The sequence below is a fragment of the Cheilinus undulatus genome, linkage group 21 (assembly GCF_018320785.1).
Source record: "Cheilinus undulatus linkage group 21, ASM1832078v1, whole genome shotgun sequence".
Taxonomy (NCBI): domain Eukaryota; kingdom Metazoa; phylum Chordata; class Actinopteri; order Labriformes; family Labridae; genus Cheilinus; species Cheilinus undulatus.
The window spans coordinates 7,321,583-7,334,892 of record NC_054885.1 but is presented as its reverse complement, the minus strand read 5'-3'; the positions used below and the strand labels follow the sequence as shown (position 1 = coordinate 7,334,892).

At 38.4% G+C, this 13,310-nt stretch overlaps 1 long non-coding RNA gene across 2 annotated transcripts; it reads left to right on the top strand.

Annotated features, from left to right (window-relative positions):
* The first annotated feature begins 2 nt into the window (after positions 1-2).
* LOC121529300 lies at positions 3-11,154 on the top strand. 2 transcript variants are annotated; one of them, XR_005993569.1, is made up of 3 exons: positions 3-85; positions 8,233-8,361; positions 10,784-11,154. It is a non-coding gene; the product is annotated as an uncharacterized LOC121529300 (long non-coding RNA). The 2 variants fall into 2 exon arrangements; XR_005993568.1 differs by lacking the exon at positions 8,233-8,361 and adding an exon at positions 2,770-2,986 and having other exon boundaries at positions 36-85.
* Positions 11,155-13,310: the final 2,156 nt, after the last annotated feature.

Here is a 13,310-nt window from a genome sequence, read left to right as displayed (position 1 = left end):
TTAAAATACGCAGCTAAGAAGAAGCTAACCGGGAGATAAGAAGTTTTACACGCCCAGAAACACGAAAACTGCTCTTAATATTCCCGTGAGTGTCAGTAAATGCTCTTCTGTGGCAGTTTTACGCTTTAATGTTGCCAAAACAACTTTGACAAGATTATCTTTAATTTGACGTGCATTAAAGTTTGCTGGTAGCTAGCTTGATTAATGATTCCCGAAAAGGCTAAACCCCATTAGCTCCACTTTTTAGGATTTGTTTTTGTCAAAAAGACATAGTAAAATCAAGATTATAATATAAACATTAAGTGAGGTTGATTTGGATTATGTTAAGTACAAAAGAAGAAGAAAACTTGCCAATTTGCTTGTTACGTTAGCTTACTTGTTGCTAATTTTGTAGCTAATGTTAGCATCAGTAGTGCCACAGGGGGCAGTTGGCTGAACTAAAGCAGTTGAGGAAACTGAAATATATTTCTATTGAAGAAACTTTATGCCAGCTTGAGATTATTAGTTGTTAGCAATGTTAACTAAATGGTAATTTGAAGTGTCTTCATTATTCCTGGTAGGGATGGGTCGTTTGTGAACGAGTCGGTTTAAAGAGCCGGCTCTTCTACGTGAACGATAGTAGTCAGATCCCATTTGAGAGCTGTTACAAATCACTATTGCTATTACCAATTTTATTTTTATTTAGATAGTGTGTGTCTGTGAGTTATTTGATTGATGAGTAGGGATGATCTTTTGCCCTCTACCACAGGCCCAACATGCATTAAGGATTTGTGTTTGATGGTGACATTAATGTTTTATTTCAGGTGTGTCGTACAGCCGATTTCATCTGACTGGCAGTACATTTTGAAAGATAGTTACATGATATTTTCATCAATTTAAAAAAAAATGTGCATAGTTGGAGTAAAATACCTGCCCAAATAACAGTCATGTGTTATGACATTGCTAAAATTGGCCTTTCAAATGAAGCCAAACAGGTACCCGAATAAAGAGAGGCCGCTCTTTTTTTGCTGAGCTGATCTATAAAGCTCTAAAAATGTTTCTCTTCTCTTTGAGGATTGTTTAGAAATTAACACGGAGGGAACACATAGAGGTACACTAGAGCAGTGGTTCTCAAATGTGCTTTGAGGCAAGTCAAGGTGTGCCTTGGGGATCTGACTGGGTCCCTGAAAAACCCCAGAGAATGGACCCTCCCTGGTTGTGATTTATTGATGATATCAGTGTATGTGTGTTGGATCAGTAGCTTTGGTACTAGCATCCTGGCTAACAGTTACCTCATTTTGCAAGCTATTATTGAGTTGAAATTGGTGTTAAGATTACTAATTCATGCTTAACCAAGTTAACCAATTTATCTACCCATTTTGCCAATTATTTTGACAACTTAAACCATTTTTGCTGCTTTTTTGAAATTTTGCAACTTTTTAAAATACTTTTTTTTGGAACATTTTGCCATATTTAACCAATTTCGCTACCTTTTTGCCAGTTTTTGCCTACTTTTGCTATTATCTGGACACTTTTGCCAATTTTTTCATCACTTTTAACCCCCTTTTTAACACCTTTAGGCAACTTTAACCCTTTTTGTCACTTTTCTGCCACTTGTAACCTATTTTGCCACCTTTTTGACACTTTCAACCAATTTTAGCCACCTTCTTGCCGATTGTTTACTCACTTTGCCTTTGCCTGGCCACTTTTTTGCCCAATTTTGCCCATTTTTTTAAAATCACTTTTAACCCATTTTACTACCTCTTTACATATTTAACCCTTTTTGGCCACTTGTAACCCATTTTTGCCACGTTTTTGAAACTTTCAACATGTTTTTGCCACTTTTAACTCAGTTTTTTGGCTTCTTATACCAATTATTACCCATTTTTGACTTTGACTTGCCACTTTTTGCCCAATTTTGCCATGTTTTTTTTTAAATCATTTTTAACCAATTTTCACCACTTTTGCCACCCCCAGTTGGCTGGACCCAAGAAACCTCTCCCCTTAATTGCCCCTTATGGGGCACCTTGACTGTTATATTATTTAAAAAGTCTATTTTTTATTGATATGAATATGGTGTGCCTTTAGATTTTGCCTTAACTTTAGGTGGGCCCTGGGGGAAAAAGTTTGAAAACCACTACAATAGAGAGATCCAACATGGATAAACAGACACGTCATATTTAGGGGCATCAGAGGAGGAAAAGAGAGGGAGGGTGAGTCATTTCTAAGATGTACAAAAATCTTTCTTCACAGGAAATAACTCGCATATCATAGAAGACGCCCAGAAGATTTAACTCTATAGACTCCAAATGTCTTAAACTCTTCATTACTACTTTGACTAGCATGTAGAACAAATAGTGTTTGAGGTTCACAAAAGCATGCTGGGTGTCTGTCAAATCCTGTTTCTGCTCTGGAGGACAGATCCGGGTTAGGCTGATCTCATAAAATCCAGATGTGAGAGGGCCTGTGCAGGCTAAGTGTGTGTGTGTGTGTGTGTGTGTGTGTGCGTGTGTGTGTGTGTGTGGGGGGGGGGGGGGCGTCGTGCTCTGATTTTGATATATGGAAAGCCGGGTGAAAGGAACATGAAAGAAATGGCCCCTTGTGTCTTTGTTTGGACTCAGCTCCTGTTTCCGTGGATTCTGACCGTCAGGAAGCTGAGTGTTGGCTCAGAGACAATAGAGCATTGTAATGTCAGCCCTCATTGCTTTTTAGGTTGAAATAATAATAGAAAAAATACTCAAGGATACAAAAACACTTCACTGAATGGTCACTGTTTCCTTCTGTTTCTAGAAGTCTCGTCTGACCTTTTCACTAAAGTGGTCTTGAGATATTGGCCTCACAAGCAAGGGATGAATATGAAGCCCACTGCCCTTGACCTATGACCTACGACTCCGAAATTAGTTCACCCTGAAGTCAGAGTGGACATTTATGCAAAAGCTGAAGAATTCCCTCAAAGGTTGTTGGGATGTCGCTTTCACAAGAATGACCAGGACATACATGTATGGAGGTGAGAAAAGTTTGTGGAGTTGTGTATAATTACAGCAGAGTGAGAGACACTGAAGGACGTTCGTCCCCGTCTCTGTCTGTCTGCCTGCTGTGCAGACAGATGTTGATGTCTGTGAGAGCTGTTGAGCTCTGAAACAAACCATTGTTATTTCAGACATACTGTACTCATCCTTGGAGCATGCTCAAGATGCTTTCAGAGTTGGACATGGAAACAAACTCCAGGGGTTTATCGTGAACAATAAGCTATGTAATCCTGAATCACCTTATATTTGCTCATTTTATTTTAAAAAGGGCTGTCATGGTAAGTAGTATTTAAAAAAGTTAACAATATTGGTAACTCTTTAATACCATACCAACAACATGGAAGTCCTGGACACTCAATATTGGGTAATTTTTTGTTTGAGTTGTCAAAAATTGCAGCCAAACTACTGCACACTCTCTTAAGTTGCACAAAAAAATCAGCAACATTTGCAAAAGCGTGTGATACTTTTCCATCACATGTTAACAAGCTAATCTATGCTTAGTCTCACTGTCAGAGCTTTTCTTTTGTTTGAATTGCACAAAAATTGCCAACATTTCAAACTCCTTTATACAGCCAAGACTGCACAAAATAACAGGCAATTTTTTAAACTTATGCACTCCATGTAAATTGTGCAAAAACATTAGCATAAGTTTAAAAAATCCACCACACATTTAACTAAATGCTGCTGATATATTTGTGCAGTTAAGACAGAGTTTCCTTGCTGTAGCTGCTCTGTTTTTGTCCAAATTGCATGAAACATTGCCAACTTTTAAAACTCCTGCACCTCCACTTTTCCAAACATTGCCAACATATTTGTGCAGTTTAAACTGTGCTATTTCTCTCTCTAAATCACAACTCTCTTTCTGTTTAATGTGCAAGAATTGGCAATGTTTCAAACTTCTGCAAACTTTGCACAAAAACATTATCAGCATTTCAAAATCCTGCACCACCCACTTTTCCAAATTTCATGCATATTGTGTGTAAATAAGACAGTTCTCTTTCTCTCTCTCGCTGCTCACCTTCTGTCTATATTGCACAAAATTTGCAATGTTTATAAGTTGTGCACACTTACAAGGTTGCACAAGAGAATTTACAGCATTTGATACTTCTGCATTCTGCTCAAAATGCATAAAACTCTTTTTTAGTGTAAGTTGCACAAAAAACTGGTTATAGGACAAATTCCTGCAACTGTAAAATTCTTAAAAGATATTGCATACATATGTTGGCAACTTATGTTGCAATGCTAACAATATGCTAACATATTTGTAAAAATTTTTGCAATTCAAACAGTGCTCTATCTCTCTCACTGTCAAGGCTGTCTTCCTATCTAAATTCCATAAAACACTGGCAAACCTCTGCATTCTTACAAGATTGCACAGGGTACAGACAGCTTTTAAAATTGAGTTCCATCCACTTTTCCAAATGTTGCAATCATACGTTTGTGCAATTTAAACAGTTCTACATCTCTCTTACGGTCACAGCTCTCTTTCTGTCTAAATTGCATAAAAAAATTGTCAACTTTTCAAATCCTGTACCATCTTCTTATCCAACTGTCACCGGCATATTTGTGAACCCAATTGTGCCCCAGTCAGACATGTTTAAAATCCGGGGCTAAGCCCAAACAAAGGATGGCTGAGGGGTGAGCACTTCCCTAGAATTTTTTTGCTCATCGGACAGTTTAATGCACTATTTTTGCACACTTTCAAATAAAAATTTAAATTCAAAATGCCAACAAATCTACTCATCATCTAGGCAAAAATAATGTTGTTCAACCTAAAAAAACATACTTAAATAATAACATCATTTTTTTTATTAATCGTTTAACACCTTGCTGGAGTCCAATAATTTTCACTTCTGCCTCCTCAAAATGTCTGAAGGTAACATTTTACAGAATATTGCATAGGTAGAATAGGAATTTGGTGAAAAGGTTTACAATTGAAGGTTTGCATTTTAAAACAAAGCACATAAAAAGCAACAATTGGGGTGAGAGATGTTAATTTATTCACAAACATGCTGAAAATTGTATTTTTAGAACAATATTAAAAGCATTTTTACACTGCAGTGAGTGTATAGACACGAAAGAGGATTAAGGCCATTACAAAATTGTCATGCATTTTTTTTTTAACTCTAAGAAAAAGTCAAAATTCTTCTGGTTAAATGTTTCTAATCCTCCTCCGTGCATACAATCATGCATTTATTTAACATAACACTCATAAGCAACATACTTACAACCAACGTGAAAGATTCGGGGCTTTTAAGAAAACATTCGGGGCTAAAGCCCCATAAGCCACCCCCTCATTCTGCACATGTTTGTGAACATTATACAGTGCTCTATCTCTCTCACTGTGTAAATTGCACAAAAAATGACAATGTTTCAAACTTCTGCACACTTACAAGTTTGCACAAGAGCATTGACAACATCTGAAACACCTGTACTCTGTGCAAAACTTTGGCAATGCATTAAACTCTTGCACTCTGTACAATTTGCTCAAAACTTTGGTCATCAGTTTCAAGGTGTTTTTACCATATTTGTGCAAATTATGTTGTGCACTCTATCAAAACTAGTTTTTTGCCCAATGTTGCAAAAAATGGGACAAATCCCAACACGCTAAATTGCATAAAAAACATTGCCCATTATTCCAAAAGTTGCTATTGATTTGTGCAAATGTAAACAGTGTTTTTCCTCTCTTTGTTGCAAGTCTCCTTTTGTCACAATTACATAAAAACATCTATGTCAAACTCCTGCATTCTAATTGCACAGAACATTGTCAACTTTTAAAAATTCTGCACCACAAAACTTTCCGAATGTTACCAACTAAATTGCATGTTTTAGGCCGTGCCCTCTCTCTGTCTTTGGACTAAAAGTGTGTGGTACTGGTGAACCCCCCCCCCCCCCCCCGTTTGTTCCAGGCACTTTCCTAAACATTACCAATGTGATGTGCAATTTAGACAGTACTCTCTCTCTTTGTTAAAGCCTGACCGCTATTTGATACCATCCATCTTCAAAACAAAAGAAACTGGATCATTTTAAAACACTCAGCATCAAAAATACCACAGTTTTGATTTTTTTTTAACCCTACTATAAAATGAAATACTCTGTGTTGTTTTTGTCTGTACGACCACATGGAAAATCTACTATACGTGTTATTTTTGACTACTATTGTTGTGTGAAGCCTTAAATAGACTTTAGGCGCCTAACCACACCACCACCCTCTTTATTTTATTGTTATCTCTCCCCAGAGGGATGATGTTTGTTTGTTTGTTGGTGTCTCTGAAAAGGGAATCTGTCCACACAGAAGTACAAAACTGACCCCACAGAGGGAACGTGGCACTTCATCTGAAAACAGAGACCCCTGGAAGTCATCTACAACAGGGGTTCTCAACCTTTTCAGCCTGCAACCCCCAAAATAAAGGTGCCATGTGCAACATGGCTGTCCATAAGGGGGGATAAAAGGGAGAGCTTTCTGGGGCCCAGCCAAACTGGGGGCCATAGAGGTCAGCAAAATCATCGTCCATTGTAAAGTTAAGCTGTGATAACCATATTTTATATTTAACCTGAATAATAGCCACTCTTATCATAGCAACAAATATATTTTTTCTTAGAATGGGTTAATGTAAAAAATAGTGGTGGAATAGGTGGTAAAATTGGATTTTAGAAGTAGCAGAAATGGGTTAGAAATGGCAAAAAGTTGATAAAAGTGGCAAAAACAGGCACAAAAAGTGGTAAAAGGGGGATGAATAGTACTAGAAATCGGTCTAAAGTGGCAAAAATGGGACTTAAAAGTGGGGGAAAAGTGTTTTGAACTGGCTAAAATGAGCTGAGGCAGAAAAATAGGCAAAAACTAGCAGAAATAGGTTTAACGGGCAAAAAATGGGCATTAACAATCGTGAAGTGTGGTTGAAATGGGCAAAAATGGGTTTAAAATGAGGTAATAAGGGGTAAATTGTGGCAGTAATGGGTCAAAGAGGCAACAATAGGTGGGAAATGGCAAAAACCTGTTAAATTGACAAAATTTGTTGGGAAAAGTGATAAAAGTAGGTTGAAATTTGGCAAAACTGGTATATGGTGGCAAAAATGTGTCTAAAGAGGTAAAAATGGTTCCGAATTGTGCATAATTGATGAAATGTAGCTAATAATAGTAGAAAAATTTGGTGAGAAAAACTCTTTTCACAAATATTTTTGATTTTGTTTAAGGCATCTGGTGACCCCCTCTAAGTGTCTCGCGACCCCCTAGGGGGTCCCGACCCCCATGTTGAGAACCACTGATCTACAAGTCTGTAAAAGTGCAGAGAGAGGCAGAGACTGAGTGAAATACAGGCATACAAACGTAAATCCTCTGAGACATGAAGATGCTAAAAGTGACTGCTCTATTACTGTGTTAAACCGTGTTCCTGTTGCACAAAGACTTTAAGCGTGTGGTCAGCGTGGCCTAAATTTTTAAAGCTGTTTGTGCATGGAGAAATTGATGTGCAGTGGTTGGTAAAGCTGTATGTTTGGTGCAGCTGAAATGTGCGGTGGAGCTCAGATTTAGACGGCTCTGTAACACCCTGTAATTCAAATGTTAACACAAACCGCTGGAAGGAGAGTGACAGGGAGGGGCGTCATTTTTCACTGGAACCACAGAGTCAGGCATGCACTCACGTTTTCTGCTAGAAAGTTGGAAAATCAGAGGTAAAGTTTGGTCAATTAGGAGGCGGTTTGTACTTTATCATCTGGGAGTCATAGTGCAGTTGTAATACACCAGATCACAATGGTCCTGTGATGTCTCGCTCTTGTTGGGATGCTGAAATGATGCATGCCCTACTGTAAAATTCTGACCAGTCTTGGCTGGAAGCATGTTGTTTCCATGCATACTACATCATTTCTAATCATGTGCATGGACGATACTTCTTGAACGTGGCCTAAACTCTCTGGCCCTCAGTTTGTCCTGTGTGGTCCGAGATGGATCAAGACAACATCCTCTTCATCATCTCTGTGTTAACTGCCTCTGTCATGTCATGAGTATAAACAAGCTAACTCAGTGATAGATAAGCCTCTGGTCTGTATTTTGTATTATTTTTGTCCTCCTCATTATTTGTCCAAGCCTTTTGTTTGGTTTGGTAAGAATTACTCCTTCACTCTGACCCTCTGGTGTTGCTGGTTTCTAGTTAAACAGGAAATTGCGTGGTATTACTCTGGGTTATTTACAGATCTCATTAAGCATCTCTTGTGTTTCTTGTGTTAGAGCTGCAGAGCTGAGAACAGCACAGAGAGTTTACTGAAGAAACCACTGGTGGCTTTTTTGGTCAAGATGGTGCAGAACACTTCAAAATACATCGACCTTTGTACAAGTGCAAAGAAGAAGCTCAAGGAAGTATGAGTTTTGTCAATCTTGATGATTTAAAAATGTAAACTACTATGATTTTCTAGAAAATCTGCAACAAAAAAGAAGTCCTAGACACCCAGTGCTGAGTTTATTTTTTTAATAACTAGAATGTGCAGGCAAGCTCCACCTCCTTTTCCCAATGTTGACAATGCTTTTGTGCAACTTAGACAGTGATCTTGCTCTCTCTTTTGGTTAAAATACAACTGGATGTCTATTTTTTATCTTCAGCAATGAGTGTAATTTGCACAAATATGTTGGCAATGTTTAGAAAAGTGGGTTGTAAAGGATTAGAAAAGGTTGACAATTTTGTGCAATTTAGATTGCAGGAATTGAAAAAGTTGCAGCAGAAAAAGAGTGCTGTTTCAGGTGCACAGAAAAAGAGAAATTTGAAAAAGCATAGGTGCAGGATTTTGAAATGTCAGTGTTTTTGCACGGACAGAATCCTAGAGAGGGAAATGCTGCTGTTTTCGGGCAATTAAACAGAAAAACAGCAAAAGAAAGAGAAAGCATTGTCTAAACTGTAAAATCACGGGGTTCCAAATTACTATGCAAATGATATTTTCTCTGATTTTCCTAAATATTAATGCAAATGACAGTCAGTATAATTTTCAATTCATCAACTGTTTGAGAGCATAAATCACATTCGATTTAACTAACCTCCCAATGATAACTTTTTTTTTAAATAAAAAACTCAAAATGCTCTGTTCCACATTATCATGCACAACAGAGTTCCAAAACATTTTATAGGTTTTAAAGAACTGAAAATAGTCATTTGTTGAATTTGCAGCATTAGGAGGTCATATTTACTGAAATCAAAGCTATTTCAATCAAAAACATCTTAACAGGCCAAGTTCCATTTTAACATAGGAGCCCTTCTTTGATATCACCTTCACAATTCTTAGATCCATTGAACTTGTGAGTTTTTGGAGAGTTTCTACTTGAATTTCTTTGCAGGATGTCAGAATATCCTCCCAGAGCTGCTGTTTTGATGTGAACTGCCTCCCACCCTCATAGATCTTTAGCTTGAGGATGCTCCAAAGGTTCTCAGTAGAGTTGAGGTCAGGGGAGGATGGGGGCCACACCATGAGTTTCTCTCCTTTTATGCCCATAGCAGCCAATGACACAGAGGTATTCTTTGCAGCATGAGATGGTGCATTGTCATGCATGAAGATAATTTTTGCTACAGAAGGCACTGTTCTTCTTTTTGTACCATGGAAGAAAGTGGTCAGTCAGAAACTCTATATACTTTGCAGAGGTCATTTTCACACCTTCAGGGATCCTAAAGGGACCTACCAGCTCTCTCCTCATGATTCCAGCCCAAAACATGACTCCACCCCCTCCTTTGCTGACGTTGCAGCCTTGTTGGGACATGGTGGCCATCCACCAACCATCCACTACTCCTCCATCTGGACCATCCAGCGTTGCACAGCACTCATCAGTAAACAAGACTGTCTGAAAATGAGTCTTCATGTATTTCTGGGCCCACTGCAACCATTTCTGCTTGAGAGCATTGGTTAGGGGTGGCTGAATAGTAGGTTTATGCACGACTGCAAGCCTCTGGAGGATCCTACACCTTGAGATGGTGGGACTCCAGAGGCACCAGCAGCTTCAAATACCTGTTTGCTGCTTTGTAATGGCATTTTAGCATCTGCTCTCTTAATGGGATGAATTTGTCCGTCAGAAACCTTCCTCATTATGCATTTATCTGCACGAACCTGACTGTGATCTGCATCAGCCACAGATTTATTCACAGTACGTTTTTTCATACCTTGTCCAAGGCATTGCACTATTTGAGGCTTTTCAGCAGCAGAGATCCTTTTTCTTTCCCATATTGCTGAAACCTGTGTCCTGCTTAATAATGTGGAACGTCCTTCTTAAGTAGTTTTCCTTTAATTGGGCTCACCTGGCAAACTAATGATCACAGATGTCTGAGATTGATTTCAGTGATCCAAAGAGCCTTGAGACACAATACCATCCATGAGTTTCATTGGAAAACAAAAAACTGAATATTACACTAAAATCCAATTTGCATAATAATGTGGAAGGCGGTGTATATGAAAACTTCATCAAAGTGACAACATTGCTCAAATTTGTTGGCAGCGTTTATGTTATTGTAATTTAGATAGTGCTCTAACTTCTGGGTTAAACTGTCTGAGGGTTTTTTGTTTTATTTTGGTCATTTTTGGCTGCATGGGTCTTGAAAATAAAGGCGACTGTATAATTTAAAACACACGCCATTGAAAGGTATTAAAGTATTAGACATTTTGACAGCTTTATACTGAATAACCAAAGTTCCTGTCACAGTGTCCCGCCAGCAGAGAAGGCATAAATCACATGTCAAGAGTTAAATGTGTCTCAGTTACTCATGCCTCTGTCCTCTCTTTCACTGCTTCTGTTTCCAAAAACTCAGAGAGGACTCATTCTTCAAGGACACAAAGGAGTGATTCTGTGCAGACGCAAGGCTTGAGTCATTGATGGAGCCATGGAGGGTCAGCCGCTGGGTGAAGAAGCAGGCCTGTTGTGATGGACAGGATCAGGGCGGGACAAACATAGAGATGAAAAACACAGACACTGGAGAGAGACTGCTGTTGTTAGGCTACATCATTGAGGTCAGCTAGTACCAGAGTCTGTTCTAAAAAAAGACACAGAAACACCAACACACTCCAGGGTTTGGGAGTAAAATAAAATTAAATGGTCAGAATGTAAAGTGCTGGGTGCACCAGAGGAATTCTGTACGGTCTGTTTCTGTGCAACTGAACCGTCACAAAGTCACACATTCCAGTATGAGCTAACTGTGGGGTCCAGTGCCGCTGTCAAAGGCTCCTCTGTGTCGCTGTCACCTCAGAGACAAAAGGAATGCGTACACTGCAACCCTCACTCCCTCCCCACGACAGAAACACCAAAGCTGGAGGGACTGTTGGAGGATGGATGGGGCTGTTTGGAGAAAGAAGCAGAGAGTGAAAGACAAAGACAGGGTGAGAAAAGTAACTGGAAGGTGAAGACAGCTGGCAAGAAAGAGCAATAAAAAAGTTGCAGACAGACTGTAAAGTTGTTAAAAAGTTCAATTACTTTCTGATACCACGACTCAAAACAATCTCTGCTATTTTAATGATCAGTTTCATCAAAAAGTCCAGAAACTATGAAAAAAGTACATCTATTACCTTAAAAAGCTACGTTCATTGAAAAACTGCAAGAAAACTTCTGTGCTCTGTCAAAATTGCACAAAAACATTGGCAACATTTTCTACCAAAACCTTTGAGTCCAATATACCGTACACTGTCATCAAGAAGGTAGACGTTCCCTGTCAGCAGACTAACTACATCCTAAATGTGCTGCGAAAAAACCCACTCTGAACTTAAAGAACATTTGTTCACAAAGTTGTTAACATTTTTGCTAATTTCCAAAAAGGAGAGCACTATCAAAATTGCAACTTGGAACCATAACTGGTCCTGGATTATGAAATGTTGCCACAATTTCTGTAGAGTTTAAACTGTCTACATGATTTTAAATTATTGCCACTTTTGTGCAATTTCGACAGTATGAAGGTGTTGTGCAATTTGAAAACTTTGCCAGACAGGCTTGACTTTGTAAACAAACATGTTGGCAACATTTTGAATAGTGGGTATTGCAATTTTTGAAACGATGCCAATGTTTCTTGCAATTTAGACTTTGCAGGAATGAAAGTTTCCAATGCATGTGCAATTTAGAATCAAAGAGCTTAGAAAGGGAGAGTACTGTTTCAGTTGCAAAAATATGTTGGCAACATTTAGAAAAGACCTTTGAGTAGGAAACTGAAAAATTTCCAGTGTTTTTTTGCAATTCAAACAGAGTGTTGGAGTTAGAATAGTGGCTAATTTTAGTGCAATTTTGAATGATAGAAAATTGTTTAACTTATACAATTAGGTTGGTGACACCCAGAAAAACCAATGCTGCAGGGTTTTGAAGCCTTGATTTTTTTTTTCTTTTGCAATTAAGACAGAGTGCCAGGGTTTGGAATTTTGTTGATTTTTGTGCAAGACCAGACAAGGACCTGCAAAAGAAAAAGAGAGCATTTTTAAAGGGATACTTCAATATTATGGCAAATTCGCCCATTGCCATAATTCCTATTGTCTTAGTAATAGGTTCGTTACCTTCAGTTGTCGGTGCAAGCTGTTTTTAGATCGGCCGCTGCCGAGTTCGGACCTGCTGTGCCAACTCAATTTAAGTAGACAGTATTCCGGCTCTCTCTCATCAAACTCATCAAATACACAATCCAACAACTCCAAAACGCTCTCGTGGACAAGTTGTGACCTGCACATTCACCATGCTATGAAATAATCATGGAACATTAGGAGACGGAGATGTTTTAAAGCTAAATGCAAAGCCGGAACTACACTCCAGACATGGCTGCTGCACTGTGTCACTCTGCCCAGTGGTTTACTCAAGAAATAGTTCCGAGTATTTGCTTCATGTGTCGTAATGTTACATAATTATACTTTATTATTTCTATATTTATTATTATTTAGTGCAATTTTGAAGAAAATATCATTCAAAATTGCACGAAAACAGTAGGCAACACCTAGAAAAGCAGATGTTGCAGGATTTTAAAACCTTACCAAAGTTTTTTACAATTTAGACAGATTGCTAGGGTTTAAAATGTTGCTGATTGTTGTGCTACTTGGATAGAAAGAGCTGCAACATAAAAAGAAAGAGAGCATTGTTTGAATTGCATAAATGAGTTGGCAACACCTGGAATAGTGGCTAGTACTGAATTTCAAAATAATGCCAGTGCTCCTATGCAAGATAGACAGTGTGCAAGAGTTTGAAGTTTTGCTACTTTTAGTGCACTTTGGAAGAGAAGATTGTTTAATATTGCAGAAAAAACTGTTGGCAACACCTGGAACAGTGGCTAGTGTGGAAATTTTAGAATTATGCCAGTTCTTTTGTGAAATAAGTGT